The 25,201-nt window shown below is 42.4% G+C and overlaps 1 protein-coding gene across 8 annotated transcripts in view; it reads left to right on the plus strand.

Moving 5' to 3' along the window:
• Positions 1-25,201, plus strand: part of LDB1 (LIM domain binding 1) — an 81,106-nt gene that overhangs the window by 17,201 nt on the left and 38,704 nt on the right. Inside the window, exon 1 of one of the 8 annotated variants that reach the window (XM_087725717.1) lies at positions 17,708-17,728. The exons of the other annotated variants lie outside the window; for them this stretch is intronic. The gene's annotated coding sequence lies outside the window, so the exon portion shown is untranslated. Of the gene's footprint in view, positions 1-17,707; positions 17,729-25,201 lie in introns of those variants that run through there. 8 annotated transcript variants of the gene reach the window in all.

Genomic DNA, 25,201 nt, shown 5'->3' on the forward strand with positions numbered 1-25,201 from the left:
TATAGGAAAAAAATTAGGAGAACTGTCCAGCTCCTGCTGCCCAAAGAATGTATTGAGGGACTAATTTTATGCATCAGTATGCATTCTTTGGAAAATGACTACTGAACCTGGATAATATCTTGAAATCTAGATTCAAATATATATGCTTAGGAAACCGGTTACCTTTACAAATATAAAAAATAAAAATATGAAAAAGTAACTGCAGATCCTGTAGATGAAAAATCTCAGACCCCAGATGCTCAAACATGTAGATTGAAGCACAGATCACAAACGTTCATACTCAGGAGATACAAATTGCTCTATTATTTGCAGAATGCCTAGTGTTTATGAATGCCTACATTTAGTATATAACACCCATATATTTGCACAAATACCCAAATGCAAATGTTTATTAACACATACACAATAGCTCAAACACATTCATTGCCCCATATCCTCCATTAGCTCTAGCATCTGGGTTCCTAAGGGAATGTTGAATGCACTAGGAAGACAGTTTCTCCTGCCAGCTCTGTCCCAGGAGGACAGTATAGTCCAATCCAGATTGGTTTACAGTCCCTTTTGGGATCCTGCCTAGTTAAATAGAGAGTTCCCTACTGAGTAGGTATTCTTCCTTTTTTCTCTTGTTTAATCCCCCAGCCCTGTGTCCAAGCAAGAAGGAACACTTTGCAAGTTCTAATCTTAGTGCTGCAGATGCTGCTACTCCCTGTTGAGTTTTGTGTTGTTGTCTGATAACGTTTTCTGACTAACTTGGAATTTACAAACTGCCTGCCCTGTAGGACTCTACAGCAGATACAAGGTTCTTATCCATTGTGTCATAGGGATCTAGTTAAGGTTTCCTATTGCAAACATACTACTATGTTTTCACTTTCTGTTTTCAAGGTAGAGTTAATTAGAAATGCATCAAAATTGATTAGTTGAAATGTTTATTCTCAGCAGAGAAACTATATCAGCTGAAAGCCTGAAAACCATTGTGATGTATCTTTAGAAAGTGACCTTAGAAAGCAGTATAACAAGCAGCAAAGATTGGAAGATTTTGGAATAGACATCACACAGTACACCGAGGCAAATTGCTGATGTCACCAGTTCTGCATATATGCACACTATGCAACTTCTGTCATCCCATCAAGCAACGATGGTACTTAGATATACAGTACAAAAAGAATTCTCATAGCTTCCTGTCCAGCATCAACAAGTATACAGACCAGTGGTTTTCCTTCACATTGTGGGCGGATTAAGCTGAGCTACTATCATTTACCATATATACCTCCTCGTAACTAGCTAACTACTGTGGTCTTTTGGTTCTCAGATCATTACTCTATCTGTGATACTATAGCAAGAGTAGCTACAGTTTTCTATGCTTATAAAACTAGCAATCTTGGTCATAGTTTTGCAGTTATCTGTGACTTTGTTGCCCTTCCCATGTAATCTCCAGATCCTCCTAGTGGCCCTTTTGTGATTCGGCTCTAACTTAATCTGAAACTTTTTAAAATGCATACAGATCTGGGTACAGTATTCAAATGAAGTATGATGAATAGAGAGTAACATTATAGTCTTCCTGCCCATGATTTGGAAGTTATACTTCTACTAATGTAGCAGAAATATTGTTTTTTCATAATGTTTATTTATTTAAAATATTTATATGACCAATCATCTTAAGCAACTTTGGAAAACCTACAAACATCAAATCAATAAATAAATACATAAAGCATATAATAAACAATAAAATAATAAACAAAAACCCTCTACCATATCAATTCCCCTTGGGATACCTCGCAAAAAGGCTCAGTTCCCTCCTTCCATGTCTTCTACCTACATTACCCAGAACCTCCCTTGAAAGCCAGTCCTTAATGGCCTTCTAAAAGGCTAGAAGGGCAGGGACCTGTCAAATTGCTTCCACAAGATAGGGCAGCTACGGAAAAGGTACACTTCTAAGGTCCTGCTAGATGGCAAGATTTGAGGGAGGAGACCTGGAGCATGTCCATCGTATCTGATTTGGTGGGAAGGGAGAATATTCTTAGGGCAAGGCAGTCCTGCAAATAACCAAGTCCTGTCTCAGGTATGCCATTAAAAGTGATAACCAGCACGTTGAATTGCCCCCAGAAGAAAACTGGAAGCCAGTGTAGCTCATGCAACAAAGGTGTAGCATGGATAGATAACCAATACTGTATCTGCTGCTGTGTTCTGCACCAGTTGTAACTTCTTCAAGGGCAGCACCCTGTCAAGTGCATTGCAGTAATCCAGCCTGAAGGTGACTAAATTGTAATTGATGGTGAGCAAGGCTTCCTGGCTCAAGAAAGAGCGCAAATTGGTGCACAAGATGAATCCCTAGCCATGGCTGCCATTTGCTCATCAAGTAGGAGCCCTGAGCCCAGAAGGACCAAGCCTTTCACACGTGCAAGTTTTGTTAACATAGACTTACAGTAAAATAGAATTAGTCCATCATCTTGTTGTGTTTCCTGACTAATTTACCTGGGACGGCTGACAACAGTTTTGCAAATCTGAAAGTACAAACTTCCCGACACCACTTTTAACTGCGTGATCTATTAGGGTGGTTCTTAAGTTTCTTTTCCAGATAATTAAACCTCTGGGGGCTCCTGGCTCTCTTTCTGATTGTTTCCCAGGCAGCATCTTTATGCGTTTTACAACTCTCTGTACTGATGTGCTGTTATAATTAATATATTGAAGTTGGACTTGGGAGACCCAGCTTCAAGTCCAAACTTGATCAGATCTCACAGGGTGATTTTGGGGTGAGTCATTTTCTTGGCTCAATCTATTTCACAGGAATGCTATGAAGATAAAATTAGAGAGGAACCCTTTTCCCTTCCAAAGCTACTTTGAGTTTTCAGAGAAAAGGTGGGATATAAATATAATAAGAAATGTTAAATTCAGCAAAGCACAGAAATTGCAAAGACTTATTTTGATAATATTTCTAAAATTAGCTGATAGCTATTAATAACTATCAATTTAAATGTGACAGGAAATCTCAGAATTCAGAGCAGATTTTAATTAGTGGGTTTAGGGAGCAAAGAAATAAAAATTAAGACTTCCACGTCTTTAGGTGGGACATGGTTTGGCACTTGATGCTTGGCCATTCTTGTGGTTGAAAAAAATAGAGAGAGTAAAATAATCAAAATCACATAATATTATTGAGGCTGGATACTTGTTGTCATTCAATTTTGAGAAAATATAGTTCTGACATTATGCTTTAGGAAAGAAACAAAAGAGATCAGAACTACTTCAGTTCCTTTAGTTAAGCATGCCCTCCATAACAATACAAATGTTTGGGTAAATCCACCTGGAGATAAAGCTCTTCGTGAATATGATCCTTCACTGAGTCCCTGCTTAAAAACAGAAAAGAAAAAATAAACCATACATTCTCTTGTGGCAATGGTAATCAAATTTGCAGCATCTGCAGCACATGTTCTTGGAATCTGAGAGTTGCAGAACAGACAAGGCCTGCCACAAAAGTCTCCCAGAAGCTTCATTGAGCAGAGCACACTATGAGCAAATCAGAATATTTGGCTCCAGAACTTGCTCTGAAGGAGGAAAATCAAGGGTTCAGAAGGTCTGAAGAAAGCACTTAACTTTCTGAAAACAACTGACAGGAAGCAGCTGCTCATCAGTGGCCTCTACACCTGCAGAGTTTACCCGGCTTCCAATTTATTATTCTAGTAAGTCACAGAGCAGACCTGCGTGTTTCACAGACAATAACGTTCTCCCTCATGCACAACAGAATGATAAGAAATCCTTGATAGAAAGGGTAAGGATTTGCTATCAGACTGATACTCTGTTTTGTTGTTTTCTGTAGAAATTAGATTCCAGAAAAGATTTACCTTGCATTCCCGATGCCTTCAAGCCTGAATTTTGTGCATGTGGTTTGCAAATTTATTTTTTTCTGCATTCTTCATATTTCCCAATGTATTGTAACCATTGCTGTTCCAATCTTAGCAAGTGGAGGGAGGCACCTGAGTTTCTGAACAGCTGTGTCTCTTATAATAAGAGGAAATGCTGCTTGTCTGAGAGTGGCATCCACTGCTACGTGGTTGGATCAATGGCCATAAAGCTGTGTCCATGTGATTTATGCCTCCCAGAGCAGCAGTGCTAGCTGCACAGTGTGCAGTAAAAAGCCTGATGAACCAGGGCATACAATAGAACTGAAAAGAAAGCTGCAGGTATAAAAAGGGGTGGGCTGGGGAAGATGGTACTGTAGGACTTCTAAATACAGAGTTTGGGGGAAGAATACCTCAATGCTTCCTGCTGGGGACTAAATGGGACTTTTGCCAACTGCATCCCAATCCATCTCAACATTCATCCAGTGCATCTTAAATTATTAACTTGACCATGGCCAGAATCAGCTGGAGTTGCTGCATCTCAGTGGGTCTGCATCTAAGTCACATAGCTTCAAGACTGCTAGGATGCCTTAACAAAGCTTTCCTCAGTTTGCTAACTGGTTGCTTTAGGCTCAACTTTCAGAATTCTCATCCAGAATGGCTTTATTTTTGTAGGCTTAAAATACTAGGAGTTGAAAACGGCCATCTAGAGGGCACCATATTGAAGAAAGGGTAGATAGTAAGATCTATCCTGGTGCTTATACAGTACATATTTTCCAGTTCCTGTGTTGCTTCTAGGATTAAAAAGAAAAGAAATAACTGATTAAGTTTATTTAAATAAACTACAACTACAATAGTTGACCAAATTCTGCCAGGTCTGGCCCATCCAGAGGTTTTTTTTTTTCATTTTCCCAAACACCTCCAGAAGAATTTCTGGACATTTTTAGTTTTAGTTATGCTGAAGAGGTGAAAGCAATTCTCTTTTACACAATGCCAAATTAATGTGAATCACTTTATTTCTAGTTTTGTGTTCTGCCAGAGAAGCTATTTGTTTCATTTATTTTCTAGAGACATGGATACACAAACAAATATGCACATATACAAAAACATTTTGTATGTATTAGAGGTGGGTTCCTACTGGTTTGCACCGGTTCGGGTGAACTGGTAGTGGAAATTGGGCCTGGATCACTGAATGAGTACGGAGGGCAGGCTGGCCACGCCCCCGAATTGGCTCAGACGCTCACCCTGCCTCGCCTTCACCACGTGCATCCACAGAACTGCCTCCTCCTGCCTACACATAGGTAAGCATTCGTGCTAGCTTACCCGCCCTTCCTCACCAGCCAGCATCTTCCGAAGCTGCCAACATTGCAGCTGCGGTGGGGATGGGACAGCCTGGCAAGCTTCACAGCCATGTGGCTATGAAGCTTGCCAGGCTAGGTGGCTCTCTCCCCGCTGGGACGAAGCTGCTGCTGTTGCAGCTCCTGGAGAGCCACGCTCATGTTGGCAATCCAGAGGGCAATGGCAACTCGCCACTGCTTCCTAGCTTATGAGCCAGCCAGGGGTGAGCCGGGCAGGGGTGATGGCAATGGCGAAGTCCAGCACTTGGGGAGGACAAGGTTACCACACTCCCAGCCACGACCTGTGGCCGGTTTAGGGCAGTAGGCTCAGCTGCAGCCTAGATGAGCTGAGGCTGCAGGGAGCCCCCTGGGTGTTGCACCCCCTCCCAGCCTTCGCCCGTGCCTGCGTGGCATTTTTGGGCTCCCAGCTTGCCTGGCTGCCCTTGTCCCATCCCCGCCATGGCTGCAACGGCGGCAGCTTTGGGAGACACTAGTCTGGTGGGGAGGGGGTCACCTGGCCCGGCAATCTTCGTAGCCACGTAGCTGCAAAACTTGCCGGCTGCCCCCTCCCCACTGGGCTAGTATCTCCCGAAGCAGCAGGTGTTGGGTTAGGGTTATGGGACAGGGGCAGCCTGGAAAGCTGCGTGCCCCAAAATGGCATGGAGGCACAGGCAAAGATTCGGAGAGGGGTGCAACACACGGGGGGCTCCCTGAAGCCTCGGCTCATCTGGCTGCAGGCAATTAACAACTTCTCGCACTAGCAAGAAGTTCTTCTTCACTGTGCAAGTTGCTCCAAGGCTGCAAGCTCTGAGGCTCTGAGGCTGCAGGTGCCCAGTGAAGGGGGCAAAATGCTGGCCGACTTCCCCCTCCAGAAGAAACCTCTGAAGTTTTCAAGCTCATCTGGAGAGGCTTAAAAAAAAAAAAAACAACTACAAAGCTACAAGATCCGGAGCTGCCAGTCTCTGGTAAGATGTGCATCTTGTGGCCTGCCCCACCCCATTTCCTGCCCCACCTTCCACCCCCAAATTGCACCCCACTGCAAGTGTCTCTCAGCCATTGTGTGCAGGGAAAAATCTTGCACAGTATAGAAAAACTTCAAAAATTTTCCTACCTTTTCCTTTGGGTGTGGCTTGGTGGGGGATGGTCATGTGACTGAGTGGGCATGAGTGATGTCCGATTGGTCACACCCCACTCAGTCACATGCCCCCCTAACCATGCCTACTGAACTGGTAGTGAAAATTTTTGAAACCCACTACTGGTATGTATATATGTTGTTCCAACACTACTTCATGTGGCATCTAGAATAGAACCAAATGTTGATTCATCCTATCTCTTCCACAAAATCATTTATCAGAAATACTCAAGTTTAGTTCTATTGGGGTAAAATTAATGTTTCATAGGGTTATTTTCTTAGCAAATTCAATAAAGCCTATAACATAGTTTGAAAATTAGAAATGCCATCGTAACTATAACTTGTTTCTACCATTGGGGTGGGTGTTGTAATTAGTTTTAATATTTCATTTTCTAGTAAATCAGTTCTAGAAAATCAACTTTGGTGTTTAGGTTAACTTGAATATCCTTCTCAGTATGATAGTAACATAAATGTGGAAAGGGGAGAGAGAAAGGGTTTGTAACAGGATAGTTTTTGTAGTAATCTGCAATATATACAGTATCAAATTTCTAATATCTTTACAACAAAGAACTGTGAATGTTCACTTTAATTAGGAAGCATGAATTTTGAAAAGATACTAGATTAGAAATACTCATCATCAATACCTCTATGCTGACAGGTATTTTGTTTCCCTTAATTATCTCATTGGCACCTATCACTATGTAAAATTAGGGCGACATCAGCTAATTCATGAGGGAGGGAGGATTTCCTTCAGAAAAATTATTGTAAAGATTTGTGTTGTCATTGTCATCAGGGAACTTTAGGTATATCTGAAAACCTGGATTGTAACTAGTCCTTTTGAGTTTTCCATGGCTATTTAGCATTCTGTCACAATGTGCCTCTCAGCATTTGGGGAATAATGACTCATGTATCTGCTATAATAGTGAACCATAATTGGACAAAAACATTTCCCAGTCATCATCACTGCAGCCATAGCAGCTAGTTATGCCAAATGACAGACCCACAATCTCTTTGTTGCTGCCAGAAGGAACCGTTTATACATCCACTTGTAACAAGTATTTTCTGCAAATCTAAATTGGTAGAAAGACTGTTCCTAGCCTTTTAAATTTGGGTCAGCTTAATTTACTGTTTTGCATTTCATTTAATAGCATAGGAGCAATTGGAGGAATGTCTAATACTGCTTTTGTTTACTATGCTAAAATTCTATGTTGCACTTGATCTGAGAATATGGTAGTAGCTAAGGCTTTTCATCCCAGCTACTGTATATGACCTCAATTATTTCCCTAGTCTTCTCTCTTGAGTTTAACTAGCTCTATAGTTAGTTATCTGCAATATCTGGGTGTTATGCAGAATATTTAGTTTAGTTTTATATTCCACCATATTAGATGATCAGCTAGTAGAATTAAGATAAACATATTTGAAAACATTTTTTTCATAAGATTATAAACCAATGTTATTTTTGTTAAGCAATAGGCTTGATGTTTTGGACTCAAATTCCATGGTGACCATTGGTCATCCAGGAAAGAACTGTAATCCATATAACTTGGCATCAGGTTGCCTATTTCTGGTGTAATTAATTTCAAATAAGGTGTAGAATGTTGGGTTTGGGGGGGGGATTGGAAAAAAAGGATTCAACAGTCATTAAGCAAGATCATTTCAATAGTTTGTTTAGAATGATGGGTTCTCACAACATGCTAAACTAAAATGTGGTTACATAGTTTGTGGCTCAATCTACTTTGCAAACCCAGGGAAATAACAAACAATGATTAACTATGAATTAGCATAGTTGATGTCTGAGGTTGAGAGGACCAGATTTTTAAAATGAATATAGACGGGATAGATATTTGAATGCAATGTTTTAGATTTTCCTTAAGGTTGATGTGCTTTTGGGAGGTGCAGTGCAGAGACTGTAGAAACTCAATTGCATCACATGACATATTATCATGACTTTTTTGCTTTTGCGGAGCCAGGAGAGGGCGTGGCCTGTGTGTGATGCACCCAGCCCGTGACCCACCAGTTTGACACCCCTGCTGTAGAGTGTGCAGGATAATGACACAAAGTAGGCGGTCTATAGTATGTTTTGACATTTTCTCTCCTTTTTTCACCTATGCAGATGTTCTGAATGATATGCTTTGTTTTTAAAGCCGTTCTAGGGATTTATACAATTGTTTCATTATCTCTCCAAAATAAACGACACTGACTTTTGGCACTATACCAGAAAAATCTGATTCATACTTGGAGAGGACTCCAGAGGGAGGCAGAAAAATGGAATTTGCCTCTTCTTAACATGATGCTTCTGAGACTGGTACTTGTCATGGAATATTAAGCTAAACATCCAACCACATAAGACTATTTTTATATATTACAGACCCAAATTTGGTGATTACTCACAAACCAACTGAGTCTTGGAAAAAATTGTGATCTGAGTTCTGAAGCTTAGATCTGATAATTAGAACCATGCTTGTTGTTCTATTCTTCCAAAGTGTGGTCCTATTTGTCCCAGTGGTAGTTTGACATGTGGTACTCTGGCCAAATTGTGTTTTTGTGCATGTGTGTATGATACAGTATTTCAGAACATAAACTCCAAGCTCCAAATCCTTTCATGAAAAAGAAAACAAACATGCAGACATTTAGTTTTAATCAAATGTGATTGCTCAGAATACATGGAGTAAATTTTCCTGCAGCATTATGTTTTTGTCATTTGTTTTGTTGCTTTTTGTGCTAGCATTTAAAATTGCATGTTTGCTAACTTCTAAACAGAGCACTGGATGAGAATATGATAACTGTTTGGTCTCCATTACATTTAAGCTAATCAAGGACTTGTTGCTGTCCATAGTTTAAAGATTTGTCTCATAGGTGTACTTTGGGGGGGGGGGGGCAGCGAGGACAAACGACAAAATTTTCCATAGTGAGGGTAGGAGTATCCAGGATGGGTTGACCTTATCCTCTTGTTGATTGGACTGAGTCAGATAAGCTCTTGGGATACGCCCCTGGTCCACCAGGCACCACCCAGTTTTCGACTCAGTCTCTCAACTGGACAGTTTGCCATCGTGGATCTCCGATAATTTTGATGAATTTTAAAGGAAGAAAAGGATAATCATCTCCCTATAGCAGCAGCTGCAAGCGAGATGGACAGCTCCCTGAGTGGAAGAAGAGTCTGCCAAAAGCCCCCTTGGGGGAGGCACGCTGCCCAGGCATCTGAGTGAGACAAGTATCACACAGAAAAGGAAATCTGCCGGGCAAGCAGGAAACAAAGGGCACAAGCCTTCCAAAGGCAAGCCCTCCCACAGGGTTGAGCAGCGAGCCGCAGCTTCCTCAAGCGCTGCAGGGTGCGAATCGGGCCACCAGCAAGCGAGGGCAGCATTGGACCCCCACCCAGAAAGTGAGCCTCGCTGCGGGAACTCTGCCAGGTGCTGGAGCACTCCGCTGCTCCCTGCTGGGTTGAGCAGTGAACTGCGGCTTCCCAAATGCTGTGGAGCACTCATGCCATTATCCATGTGGCCCACCTCATTGGAGGGGGTCCACAGGCAGAGCCAAGCCTCTAGTGGTGCCAGGAAGAGGCAGAAGAAGGAAAAACTGGTGGCACAAGCCACTAGAACAGAAGATTTAAAAGAGGCGCCCTTTGTCTCCTGGCACGGGTGCCATCTTGAAGCCGGGAGGAGCCACCTGTTCCAAAATGACGGCGCCCAACGGCAACGAGGAGACCGGCAGGACTGAAGTACCTGTAGCAACAGCCAGCAGCCCCACCAGAGGGGCAGAGGATCACCCAAGGTTAGTGACCACCACAGAGGCGGCCCAGAAGGGAGGAAACAAAGGCTAGAGACAAGAAAAAGCACCTTTCCCCCAGGGCAGAGCTGGAGGCAGAGCGTGGCCACAAGCCTTCCAAACCCTCTAAGTATGAAAGGCGCAGGCACAGGAAGCTGGAGCAGCTCTACAAAAAGGCAAGTGGCCTTAAGTCCATCCCAGGCCTGGGACAGAAGGGGAAGGCCCTGGAGTTCCTGCAACAGGCGGGGCTACAGGGGAGGCACCACATTGCAAGCAAGGATCCCTATTGACGCATCAGGTCTTTGGAGTCTTCCTCAGGGGTGGCAATCCCCCCCACATACGGCTTCCCTGGGTTCAACCCTGCCCATGGGGCTGCCACCTCTGGGTTTCCCCCACCAACAGGTGGGCATGGGTTCCATCCAGCAACCCCCCACAGGGGTCCCCAATTTTCAGGACCTAATGATGCAGGCCTTCCAGCAATGCATGTCAGTGGCATTTCAGCAGCCACAAATGCAACCTCAAGTGGCATCCTCTCCTAGGATACCAGAGGACCTGGAAACCTAGGGGGAAGACAGCTCTAGTTCCTCAGCCTCATCACAAGAGGACAGAGACCTGGATTGCGAGGAGGGAGAAGTTAGGGAGGATAAACTATCTGAAGATGAAGGCATGCCCCTCCTAAGCCGGCCTTCACTGGGTTGTTCCAGCCTTCATTGTATAAGTCACTCCTGTTCAAGGCCAAGGCAGCAGCCAAGCTCGGAAACAGAACAGCAGAAGCACCACCTCAACATCAGGGGTTCTCTGCAGAAACCATCTTTGATGAGCAGGCTATTGAGACCGACACGGTGCCCACCACCAAGGTCTTTCTTGAGTTGGTCAAGCGCCAATGGGCAGCCCCCACAGCGGGGCCCACACACACATCCACACACAAGACCTTCTTCAATGTGGACCAGGACATGGCCGGGGTGCTATATCAGCCCTCCATTGATGCTCCAGTATTGGCACTACATACCCCCACTAATCTGCCAGGGGAACCAGAGGAGGCTCTGAAGTTGGAAGACAGGAAGGCGGACTTCACCCTCCAAAGAGGGCATCAAGCAGCTGCCTAGGCGGTGAAGGCAGCCACCACCGCCTCCTTCTTCAACAAGTCTTCTTTACTCTGGCTGCAGGAGCTGCAGCAACGTATCCCCATCACTGAGGTCAGAGCGCACCAAGACATCAACAAACTGGTGGCAGCCATCCAATTTTTGGTGGATGCCACCTTGTCCGCAGCCAGGTTTGCCTTCAGGGTGATTGCTTCAGCCATTGCATCTCGTAGGTTGCTGTGGCTGAGACAGTGGCAGGCAGATGTATGCCACAAGTGGTGCCTGGCATCTGCTCCTTTCACAGGAGATGCCCTTTTGGGGGCAGCTCTGGACCCCTACCTGGTCGAGAACAAGGACAAGAGGAAGGTGCTTCCCACAGCCCCAAAGAAAGGACAGTTCAGGATGGCGCCTTACCCCAGACAGTCCTACTCCTGGGGGCAAGACTTCGGGCCCGCCTTCCGGGGTCAGGATACCTTCAGGGGCTCAGATGCGGGGTACTCAGGTGCCAGGCCGTACCACAGGGGGGGGGTTCTGCCAGGCAGAGGTACTCAGATAGACAGCAGAGAGCAGGCAGCAGAAGTGGCCCTTTTGAGGGGGTGGAGGAGGCGACGGGAGCGCTCCTTCCGCAAAAACTAATTCTAAACCCAATTCACCTCCTATCAGGGGGTGCTTGGCGTACTTCGCTGATCGCTGGGACTGCTCCTCATATGATAAGTGGGTACAAAACACCATTAGGCATGGCCTGTCACTGGAGTTCCTTTCCAGCCCCCCCAAAGTTTTTCCGGATCTGCCCGGTTTCAAATAACCCAGCATGGAGGTTACTGATGCAGGAGGCCATACAGCATCTGCTAGACATCCAAGCCATCCAGCTAGTGCTTTAGACCAGCAGGGTCAGAGGCATTACTCTATCCTTTTCGTAATCCCCAAGGCATCAGGGGGCTGGAGGGCAATTCTCGACCTGAAACGTCTGAACCGCTTCATCCGTTATAGGAGGTTCAAAATGCATTCTCTCCACTCCATTTTGGAGGGGATGAGGCAGGGGAACTTCCTCACTTCCATAGACCTCACAGAGTCCTACCTACACATTCCAATCATTTGGGAGCACCGGAGGTATCTCAGGTTCTGCTACCTAGGACGTCACTTCCAATACCGGGCCTTGCCCTTTGGCCTGTCTTCCACCCCACGAGTTTTCACCAAAGTAATGGCTGCCCAGCGTGTCTGAGATAGGTCCCGGTCAAGATTCAATGTTATTTAGATAACCTGCTGATACAATCATCCTCCTTTGAGGGGGCTCTAAGGGATCTAGACACCACTATGACAATCCTGAGAGACCATGGGTTCTTGGTGAACCTGGCCAAAAGCCACCTCCACCCATCCATTAGTCTAATCCACCTAGGGGCTCTGATAGATTCAGAGGAAGGCAGGGTTTTTCTGTCACCAGAAAGACAGCTCTCCTTAAGACAGCTAACTACCCAGGTAGTCACGAGGGGTAGGGTGTCATTAGCCACTTTGTCCAAACTGCTAGGTACCATGGTTTCTGCCATTGGCATTGTCCCTTGGGCTCGCCTCCACACCAGAGACCTACAATGGTTCCTTTTGCCTTTCCAGCGAAGGCACAGGAGCTGTTCCCAGACCAAGGTCCTTCTCCCAGCAAAAGTCTCCCGCTCACTGATGTGGTGGACGTCCCCAGCGGTAACCAAGGGCGAAGTCTTCAGAACGCCAGACTGGGTGACGGAAACCACGAATGCCAGCCTGTTCGTATGGGGTGCCCACCTGCAGGATCAGATAGCACAGGGACAATGGAGCCAGGCGGAACTGACTCACAGCATCAACTGGTTGGAACTCAGGGAGGTCTGCCTAGCCCTGGTACAGTTCCACTGCTCTGTCAAGGACAGGCACATTCTAGTTCTCACAGACAACATCGCAACCAAGGCTCACTTAAACTGGCAGGGGGGGACCAAATCGAGGGCCCTTATGCAGGAGGCCAAAAGGCTGGGACAGTGGGCCGAAAGGAATGTTATCTCCTTAAAGGCAGAACATATAGCGGGGGTTGACAACATCAGAGCCAATTGGCTCAGCCGGGCAGAAGTGGACAACTCAGAGTGGAGACTGTATCCAGACATCTTCAGAGAGGTGACGGACTGCTTCGGTCGCCCAGAAATCGACTTATTCGCCACCCCCCGCAACACCCAACTCCTGAAGTTCTACTCCAGGTACCAAACACAGGAGGCGGACATTCTCCGATGCCCGTGGTCCCGGGGACTTCTCTATGCATATCCACCCTTGCCCCTGATTCCCAGGGTCATTCAAAAAGTTCTTCAAGAGGGGGCGGAGGTGGTGCTGATTGCCCCCTACTGGCCCAGGAGGCCATGGTTTGCAGATCTCCAGTTGCTCTCGGTGGGCAGAGCTTGGAGGATTCCCCAGGAAAGGATCTCCCTCAGCCAGGGGTCACTGGAGCACCCAGAACCCCAGTGGCTCCAGTTGACCGCTTGGCAGTTGAGCGGAGCATCCTGAGAGAGGAAAGATTCTCCTCCAGGGTAATAGAAACTATCCAGGCCGCCCAAAGACCCTCCACGGAGCGCATTTATGGTGCAACCTGGCGGGCCTTTTCCACATGGTGTAACTCCCGGGGACAGGACCTGGTGAGAGCCACTGTTCCCTTAGTGCTGGAATTTCTCCAGCAGGCCTGGACAGGGGATTAGCTCCCAACACAATTAGGAGACAAATCTCGGCCATCTCATCTGTGCTTTTGTGTGGCAGAGCCCAGACTCACTCTCACCAACCCTTGGTCAGGCAGTTCCTGAAGGGGGCGTCCAACCTCAAACCACCCACGATACATAGGTACCCCTCCTGGGACTTGCACAAGGTGTTGGATGCTCTGACAGGGGTGCCGTTTGAGCCATTGCGAACAGTGTTTTTAACCCTTAAAGTGGTGTTTCTAGTTGCTATCACATCCGCCAGACAGATATCAGAGCTGCAGGTCCTGTCTGCCAGGGAGGACCGCTGCATTTTTCACCAGGACAGAGTGGTGTTACGATTGGACCCCTCCTTCATACCTAAGGTGTGTTCATGCTTTCACAGGTCGCAGGAGCTGATTTTGCCCAATTTTTGTCCAGACCCTTCTCGCCACTAGAGAGGAAGTGGCACACCTTAGATGTAAGGAGGGCTCTGAGGATTTACCTCAGAAGAATACGGCCGAATAAAAAGTCTGAGGCCCAGTTTGTCTCATTCCAACCGGGATCTCTGGGCAAGAAGGTGACTTCCACCACCATAGGCGGTTGAGGACCTGCATTGCTATGGCCTACCAGTCTCAGGGCATACAGTCACTGAGCCACATCGCAGCACACACCACATGAAGTGCAGCCACCACTATGGCCTGGGCAACACAGGCCTCATTGACAGAGATATGTAGGGCAGCCACATTGTCTTCCCCTTCACCCTTTGTGAGAAACTACAAGTTGGATATCTTTGCCTCGGAATTTGGTCGCAGGGTATTACAGGCGGTTCATAGGGCGGGGGGCACACCCCACCAGGCTTAGTTTGGCCATGGTCCCTCAGTATGTTATCCTTCCTAGGGACATGTTAGCTTTGATACATCCCATCCTGGATACTCCTCCCGTCACTATGGAGAAAGGACTTTGGTATTTACCTGATACGCCTCTTCTCATAGTGGGGGAGGAGTATCCAGACCCTTCCTGACATGGTAATGTAACAAGTGTTATGATGGATGTTGTACTAATATGTTAAAGTTATAACTCAATAAAAAGTTTGAAACCATAACAAAGGTCTGGAGTGGATGGCACAACGAGTCGGATAGAGTTCTTCGCCAATAACTGAGCGGTGCCTGGTGGACCAGGGGCATATCCCAAGAGCTTATCTGACTCAGTCCAATCAATGAGAGGATAAGGTCAACCCATCCTGGATACTCCTCCCCCATTATGAGAAGAGGCGTATCCAACACCCTTTTCCATGACATTGTTACTTTTCAAACCATATGACTTGTGTCTGACAGTTGGATGAAAAGATGGGCCTTTTGTTTTCAAATCACTACGTTACATCTTTACATTTACTGTTTCCTAATTTGCATTGGGTGCCTATGGTTTGTTTTATTATAGTAAACCTAGAAATACATTAATTTTTTAAAAGTTCACAATATTTTAAAACAGATGCAAATCTGTGGGGTCCTTGATGCTCTCTGAGCTTGGTTGTTTTCTTGCAGGTCTTTCATTACCAAACTAAGTATCACATCATCAGTGCTAGAAAGGAGTGGGATTTGCCCTTATTTTATATACTAATGGCTTGCCTGTCACTGTTGGTGGAAGTTGTTTTGGTGGTTCGTTGGTTAGGCTGTTGTTTACAATTAACTTGTTTTTTCTGAGTTAGTGGTTCCTTGTTTACTAGATTGGGTTATTATTTTTGATTGTTGGTCTCCAAGATTAAGACTAGATCACCAATCACGAAGTAAACAATGTCATAACCTACAAGTGTGTTCTTATCTTGCCTTGATGTCTTCAGGATATTTAACGGGAAAAAGTAATCTGTCTATGCTCACATACAGACATATATAAACAGGTTGACATATGTCCACAATTGAGACTAAAGTTGAAGTTATTAAGTCAGTTGTGCCTTATTTTACAACCTCGTTTTGCCACAGTTAAGTGAATCACTGTAGTTATTAAGTGAATCACACTGTTTTTAAGCAAATCTTTCCCCATTGACTTTGCTTGTCTCAGCTGTAGACTAAGTTTGTAATTTGCTTATTGAATGGCCTTACCTTATTGGCATCTATATTAAAGATTCAAAAGCAGAAGCTTTAACCATTGTAGTAATCCCATATTTCACCTGTTGTATTTCTGTATCATTATAGGTTGAATAAGAAGCCTACAAATTGTAGTCTAAAAATAATCTGAGGACACCATCTTGGGAAAGGCAGTTGTTGGAGTGTCCTATTAGTGATATGTATGAAAATTGGCACCTCAGCTTCTAGCTCTAAAAGTCAACTGCAAAGTTGTGTATAGTGGAGGGCAAACCCTACCACTAAATAACGTACAACAATAATCTCAGGATACATACCAGATTTGGGGGAAATAGCAAATATCTTATCCTTTGAGGTAGTTTCTTCATATTCCTTGCCCTTTATTGGAAGACAGAGCTATATAAGCTATATAAGACCTCACATATAAGAACTCATAAGATCCTATATATGAGACTCCTGCTATGGAACCAAATGATCCTAAAATGCCTTAGCATATTAATATCCAATCTGTATAACTGGTTAAAATTATGGCTTTCTGTTGCTGTTATGCAAGTTTCTGGCCCATTCTAAACCTCAAACATCTACACATACAGGATCTGAGGAGATCAAATACGAGTTTGCCACTATTCTCTCCAAACCCCCCCGTTTTTACAGAATTAGCTTTTTATTTTTATATTAGTAATGACCATACCAATTTCAGATAGGCTTTCCTTATATTTACTTAGAAGTAATTCCCATTAAATTCAGAGGGATTTGCTTGCTTAATACATATTCTTCTGATTGCGGTGGGTTTTTTTCCTAATACAAATGTGATCTTGAACAAATACATCTCACTCCTCCACACCCTTGAAACTGAGTCAATACTGGCTTTACTTCGTGCAGATATGTAGGACCAGAGAGCATCCAGATATGGCAAAGTTCTGTTTCCTTCCTCACATTTTCAGATTCCCAAAATATAACAGGCACTCGGAAGCCTTCCTATCCTTCTTGGATCATGGTTTTTTGGGGGTGGGGGTTGGGAAGAGAGGAAACAGCCCGAAAGTTTCTTGCAAGGTGGGGGGCTCCTGTAGTTGCCAGATCTCTTTTGCAAGGCGGCTGTGCCTACTTTTACAACAGGAAGCTTTTCCCCTTTCAAGAGCTACTGGCATCACCTCCTGCCTTCTCTCCTCTGGTCTTTCCGCTGCGTTGTCTCCCTTCCGCCTTGGGGATTTACCTCTTTCTGCCGGACTCTGTCTCTCTCTTTTGTTTTTCTCTCAGCCTTGGCATAGCAGATCCCTCCCTCGTTCTTGCGATCAGAGCAGCCCCTGGAGCGAGGGAGAGAAATGGGAGGAGGGAGGGAGATCCCCCTCCTTGGATAGCTTCTGGGCCTCTTTCTGAGAAGCACTGGGAGGTGTGTGTGTGTGTGTGCGTGCGTGCGCGCGTGTACGCGAGATCGAGCGAGCGAGTGTGCAATAGCAGAGCCTCCTCCATACCCCAACAGAGGGCCTGAGACAGCAGCAGCAGCAGCCATTGTTCAGGGAAAACCTGGCAAACAAAGGACGGGCTTCCTCCTTTCCACCGAAGCCTTCCTGTTTCCTCCGGCTGCCATTCGCACAGCTAGGCCTCTCGGCAGTCCCCTCGCTCCGCTCCTGCCTCGTCCGGTTGCAACTCGGCTTTTCTCTTTATTATTTTCATTTTGAACTTTTCTCTCCCCCCCTCCCCCCGGTCCCCATGGCTGGATTGGAGTAAGGCGCCCGCGGAACAGAGATGTTCTGAGTTTCTGTCCTGCGTTCTCCCACCTTTTCCCTGCCCCGCCACATCTGTCCCGCTCCTTCAGTTCTCTTCAGGTAAGCCTCTGGGTTGGGATGGATGCGGAGTCCAGGGGTGCTTGGAATTGGACGGTGGTGGTGGTGGTGGTGGCACTTTCCAATGGCTTCTCTCCAGCAATGGATCTTTTGCTGCTGTAGTAGTTGGTCCCAGATCCATGTGAGGATTTGTAACTAGCTATGCAAGAAAGACAAGAGGGGCTTCAAGCCAATGCTGAAAGATTTCAGATTAATGTGTTTGGATTGGATATAGATATATGTGGGTGTTCTGTACTGTGCTGTCCGTGTGTTTGTGTGTGTGTGTGAGAGAGAGAGAGAGAGAGACAGAGAGAGAGAGAGAGAGAGAGAGAGAGAGAGAGAGATATCTTTTAGTAAAGAACTTGCTGTTTCCCACCTTCTGCATTTTAGATTCTTTTCATCCTCTTGAATTGATGGGTAGAGATGTAAGTTCTGCTCTCAGAAGATAGTTGTAAGTTGGATTGTGGAGAGGGAAGTGAAATACAGGAAGTGCATAGAATATAACTTCGTCTGGGAGGCTTTTGGATGTGGGTACTCTGTTTTGGAGGAATGGGACTGGAAAATTTTTAAAAGTTCCCAGTCGAGGTGTGCAGTTCATCAGTGGGCTGAATGAAATGGCTGTCCAATAGACAATAAGGTAGGGTTTGACCCTGCAACTTCTAGAGATTTTGATGACTTCCAAATAGGACAGGCAGGTTCCTGGTATCCTAAAAAGAAAACCACCTCAGAAGTGTGCAGTATAGAAATCACAAAGTGTAGTGAGGTAGCACGGTTTGTCTGGAGAGAGCTCTATTTCATGTTGTCAATCTATTGCAACCATTTCTGTAAGTCTCAGGCCCTTTCCCCTCACTTCCCTCTTGTTTTTTCCCTTGTAAATAAGAGTAACATCCCTGTACTTGGCTGAGGTTGCAGGTTTTTCCAGTTCCCAGACTATTTCACTCAAGTAGAAGAACAGGATTGGTTGGTGATAAAATGGAGTTTGTATCTTAAATAAGTCTGTGTTGGCATTGCTGTCAGATTATACAGAGGGGCCTTCTTAACCAAGCCTCATGCTTTGCTGAATTTGCTACACCATTTCTAGATTTGAAATAAATGGCCCCATATTTTTATGGTTTTAATAGATGCAGCTCTTGGGGAAAATAAGAGCATTGTCAGCAATTCTGTTTAATATCCTTGAATCTGAACATAGTTTTTAACACTGAAGAAATTACTTAATTGGTGAAATGTATATTGAGTATGGTTGGAAGGCAGTTCCTTGTATCTTGATTTATTCATTTAGAGAAACCTTGTCATATTAGAAATATGCTTTCCTAGAGATTATTATATATTAACTAATTTTGAGCATTAGAGACTACTGGTTACTCAGGCCATGGTATTGAGTATTGATATAGTATTAAAAATGAGATTACAATGATAGTATTATCAAGGGTTAAATAAAAGTTGCATATTGAATTGATAGTATCAAAATTCTAACATAGATGGTCTTGGGGCTGACATAATATTGCTATCCTTTATTGTAGTGTGTATGGTGCTTGCACTAAACTTTGAAATAATATGGAATCTGCATATTCACATTTTACCTGAAAGAAGCCTAGATGCTGATGTTTACTTGTTGAGCATAGGCAGGCAAAAACAGAAATGTTCCTACTCTAGCACTATTATATATTCCTTGCAAATCTTCTGGCAGTTAGGAGAAAAGATAATTTAAACAAATAGGATTTAAGACATGGCAGAGTGGAATGAAATTTCTGCATGACTTTCAGCTTGATGTTAAGGAAACAGCAAGAAGGCTGATAAAATCCTTAGACTTTACATGCAATACATACCCATTATGAAAAATTGCGGAATATTTTTTTTTAGAGGATTTGGTGACTTGTTGCAATTATCTAAGGAGTCCTTTTCTCATACGAACTGTTAGACTCACTATATGGTGAGAGATGCAGTATTGAAAAGCAATAATATCTCAGAGGCAGGGTGTCAATATTCATTCTAATGCAGAGTCAACATTGGGCCCAACAGAGTTTTCTAATAGGTTAATTAAAGTCAATTTGGCATTTAGCAAAGTAGGGTGTCCACTATGTAATAGTAGAACTTTGGGATCATCCAGTGAAACTGAATTGGGAGAAAATCTAGTCAAATGAAGGACGTAGTGCTTCAAACAGCACATGATAGAAGTAGAATTTGCTATTACAAATGTAAGGTATAGCTTCTCATAAAAAGTTTGAAAAACTTAAGGTAAACTTCCAACCTAGTATGAGGAATAGATATTTTATTTTCAGTACTAGAGAGATTGAAATGGGAATAATGTTGTTGGTAGCATGTTCTATTTGTGGGCTCTACCAGAGCATTTTGTGAAGATAGAATGCTGGGCAACATAAATCTTTGAATTTTCAGTGTAATTTATTTTTTGGTAGGGCAACAATATTTAGCTCCTTTATTGGAAGAATCATTTCTAGTTGTTGTCCTACTTATGACTGCTTAATTCTTTTATATTATTAGGCAAATATGTTTAGGAAAAGCAACAGAGAGACATGCATTATTGTATATAATTTCTTTTCTAGGGGTAACAGTGCAGGAGCTGACACTGGCTTTATTAATAAATCTAGCCCTTTGGGTAGTTATAATGTTAAAGAGTCAAGATTGTAAAGATAAGAGGGAGGGAAGGAGGAAGAAATGTAATATATTTTAAGATTGGAAATATTGTTCATTTTTTAAAGGTAAGAATCACAGGTTAGGCTGCTTATTTCTAAGATAACTACAAGTTGCTTCAGCATCTCCCTACAATGGAAACATCCTTTATTTGAGTGTTGGTGGAGAATGAAGAGTAGTTGAGTTTATTAACATCATTACAGTGGTCCTGTGGATATTTACTAGAAATAAACCTTGTGGTATTCAGTCCAACATTGGCTGCAACTTTAAGTGTAGTTATAAGGCATTACATTTTCCCAGAGAAACTTAGAATGAAAGCTTTAGGACATCACAACAGGTAATAAGAGTATTTAAAATGGAACATATCATTTAGAGGAAGGTTAGTCTTGTAGTTTGATTTGATCTTGATTCAGATGTGAATTCAGATTTTGTCTCTGTATACCCATATACAGAGTGTATATGGTATATATTTTGTCTCTGTATACCCATATAATCAAGGAGAGAAGCAACCTGGAATTAAGGAGAAATTTCCTAATAATGAGAACAACCAGTGGAACAACTTGCACTCAGAAATTGTGGGTGCTTCATCATTGGAGGTTTTTAAGAAGGGATCCTATCTGAAATGGTACAGAGTAGGGGATTGGACTAGAAGACCTCTAAGGTCCCTTCCAGCTCTATTCTGATTAATATCTATCTGAATAAAGCTTAGTGAAAAGGAGGCAAAAACAGAATAATTTATTAGGTTTGAGGCAATAGGTTTTCAGGAAAAGTCTTTTTCAGGAAATCTTTTGCCCTGCTTAAAGCAGATTTGTTTGGTAGCTTTTGGAAACTATTCTAACGGATATATAGTTTTCCATTGGGTTTATTTAGATTTAGAGTTCTAAAGTAGCAAGTCTTATTCCAGTCTCTTCAGGCCTTTGACATTAAATTTAAGTATCTCACTTTCTTTAAAAAAAAAACACAGTGGTAGTACCAACCTGTGGGGCTGGTGATTACACAACAATCTGGTGGTCAAACCAACCAGTATCACTCAAAGAATACACAGTGAAAGAATTATCTAATGAAAAACCTGAGTTTTCAACTATATAGAAAAAAGTGCTCCATTAATTAAATCTCACATTTCCTTCAGTGATACTTAAAGGCAGATTGCTTAAGGGTTAATTTATTTGGAAGACTTTTGGAAAGAATGAAAAAAAAAACATGATGGCAGATGAATAATTGAATTTGGAAATTAGATAGTAGCTATGCACTGTCTAAATGGAGCTGCTCTATCCCTCTGTGGCTGAATATATAACCTTTCGTGTTTTACTGTGCTGGCAGGAAAGAAGCCTCCTTCAGGTTTCATATTGGAAGGCTAAAAACCACCAGCATTTTTCTTTTGTGGTTATTCTTTTTCCAATTATGCCTAATTTTAAAATGATAAGGACATACAGAACTAGAACTTTGAGAGATTAGGCTAGAGTACCTTGACAACAACCCAAATTCTGAGCATGAATTCAAGAACAGATCATAAGTCAATTTTTCAGTGCTGTGGTAACTTCAAATAATCATTAAACAAATGATCGTAACACTAGCTGTAGAAATTTATAGCCTTAGACTATAATAGTATGAATCTTTACATGAGTGAATGTTCAATTGAATTTAATGGTTTTACTGTGGTGGGATATATAAACCAACAGACAACTTTCCCCTATCACAATCTTGCCTTATTGCATAATGCAGTATTGTAATTAGAATGTAGTATCAAATCTAAAATAACACAAATTATTTTAAGAATTGTGTAATAGAAGCTTTGGGATACACACACACACACACACACACACACACACACACATACACACACACTACCATGCATTTTATAGAACTCATAGTTCAATATAAGACACCAATACTTGCTGATTATTATTCTTGAATACCTAAATTCCATTTATGGGTAGCAGGAGGCATAAATATCCTAATGCTAGACAAAGGGTTGGGATTCCAAAATGTAGTCAGTCAAACACATGACAAGAAGACTCTGCCTAATTACATCTTTGCAAACGGAGAATTCTGAAAGACCTCAGTGGCAGTTTAGTGATCATAGAAATGTTGATTACATTCTGGTTTCCATCTGTTTCTTTTACAATTACTTAAATAAATATTACCATACCCTAGACTCTTAAATTCAGAACTGTTACTTTATTAAACAAAAAAAGGTTGATAAGAAATAGTGACATAACAGAAGGTTTGTTAGGTAGGTAATGTTTGTCTTTTTGCTGGTGCCACAAAGGTGTGTAATAAACTTGATGTTCCTGGGGATATTTGTAACATGGAAAATGATTTGGCATCGATGGAAAATTGGTTAAAAATGTGGAGTGCATTTAATTCTTTCTAAATGTAAGATTATGCATGTGGGGAAAAATAATCGTCTGGCAGGCTACAGTATTAGGGATCCAGTGTTAGAACAACAGACGAAAAGGATTTAGGTGTGCTCACAACAGATGACTGCAAAATAAGTAAACAGTGTGGCCAGGCAGCTGTGAAGGGAAACAAAATTCTGGGATGCATCACTAGAAGGATCAGCAAGAAAAAAGAGGTCTTAATCCTGCTATATAGTCAGATCCCACTTGGAATACTGTTTCCATTTCTGGAGACCTCACATAAAAAAGATATTGATAAGATTGACCAAGTCCAAAGACAGGTAACAAAAATGGTGCAAGTTCAGAGGACGGAATACATCAGGAGAGACTGGAGATATGTACAGCCTGGCAGACAGAAGGGAAGGAGGAGGGACATGATTGAAACCTTTGAACCTGTAAATAAAGTTCTAGAAGGCAGTATTCTCAATATTAAGCAAAAATAAAAAACATGGAAGTCATAACCTCAAACTGACAGGAGGGAATTTCAAAAGTAATGTTAGAAAGTTTTCCAAAGGTGCTTTTTTCAAGAGGCAACTGGACTTTTTGGTTTTTCTTTGAAGACGTTTCGCTTCTCATCCAAGAAGCTCCTTCAGCTCTGACTGAACCGCATTTTTTAATAATACAAATATTTGAATTGTCTCAATAGCCTGTAATAAAGCAAAAATAGTAACATCCTGTTTTTGTGGTTCTATGCACTTTCATTCTGAGTTGAGTTGTATAAAAATATAGTTGTGGGAAGTTACTACCGGTAGTTAGTAAATTAGAAAATTGAGGGAGGGAGAAGGGAAGAATAAATGGATTAAGGGATTGTTGTAGTCAATGATATACATTCAAAAAAAATTATATTATACCTTATATAATAATATTATATAAAGTATAATATTAAGTGATTTGACATTGGAATCTCCTAGCAATACAGTTTAAAGTAACTGCCAAAGTAAATACCTTGTATTGGATTTATTATTGCAGTTGCTTACTAAGAATGAAAACATCCCTGCATGTTGTGCATTGATGCTAAAGACTCATTGTAATGAAAATTAATCATATTTCAACATCTTTTAAAAACTCACACTAGATGTTAACTAATACTAACTTTTATCTTTTCATATATCTTTCATTATGCGGAGTGTCTCTGATTTAAAGTTGGTACATTTTTCTTTCGGTACCTCAATAATCTCTCTGGATCTTGTATCATATGTCAGACCTTGTACCTCTAAATATGAGAAGACTGCCAGGATATGAAAGGCTTAATATTGGTTCAAATTTGTATTTATTTCATTTCATTTTACCATTTTTATTTTTTATTCATTTGTACCATCTTATACCAAACTCTGGGTAATCAAGAATTAATAATAATAGAACAACATAAAACTATATTAAAAGTATTAAAACCATAAACATTAAAAAGAAAAAAAATAGCACCTTTAAGCTTCCAGTAGGTAGTCGTGACATCCTATCCCAGTGCTTGGGAGGAAAGTCAAGTCTCAAGACTTTTCAAAAGGCTGTCAAGATAGATGTCTGCAGAATTCAAAGGGAAAGTGTCCCATAGAGCAGGAGCTGCCGTAGAAAAAACACACTTCCTAGTTCTCCTAAGGTGGCATAACGGTCCCATAACATTTAAGGGAAGGGACTACTGGTAGGTGTGTACTCACACTAATATGGTAGGACAGGTAGATTTCTTTAGGGAAAGTGGCTTTCATTGATAACTTGGCCCTATGCCATATAGAGCTTTAAAGATAATAATTGGCACCTTGAATTGCAGCCAGAAGTAGACCAGAAGCCTATGCAGCTACTTGCTTATAATTCTTATTCTTAAATGGACTTTCCCTAAAATACCACAAGTTAAATGCTACAGATAAGGACACACGATCTTATAATTGCCTTTCAGAGCAAGCAGGAATGGTAAGTGAAGTGCACCAAAGTGAATAGGTGAATAACTACAGTTCTGTTGATTATTTCCAGTATATGGTTCAATCTCAACATGGAATTCAGATTATGCATAAATTTTTAACCTGAATGTTTTCATTAGGACTGCAGCTTCCCCGTTTCTTTTTTCAGATATTGCAAAGATTTATCTGATTTCTTTGTGTACCTTAATAACACTTTTCTTTATTTCTTGGTGCAGTATCTGCTGAGTGATAATAGATAGCTATAAAAATTGGTTAATTAACTAACTAAAAAAAATGGTTCTGTTTGTCCTGGGGCTGCGCTACTATAGGAAAGCCTTTGGGGACTAGTGTCATTTCTAGTTGTTAAGGTAATTCTTTTTTCATCTGATCTATGTAGACACTGCCCCATGTTTCTGCCTTTCTCCAAGTGAATCACAACCATCTAGCTTTTATCTAGCTAAACCTTGTTTCACATTAACAGTTAATAATATCTGGTCACATAACTGATAATATAGATTTATCCTATTCTATATTTCTTT

Source organism: Thamnophis sirtalis, unplaced genomic scaffold, assembly GCF_051295495.1.
Source record: "Thamnophis sirtalis isolate CommonGarterSnake01/CBP01778 unplaced genomic scaffold, rThaSir2_p1.2 scaffold_11, whole genome shotgun sequence".
Lineage (NCBI taxonomy): Eukaryota > Metazoa > Chordata > Lepidosauria > Squamata > Natricidae > Thamnophis > Thamnophis sirtalis.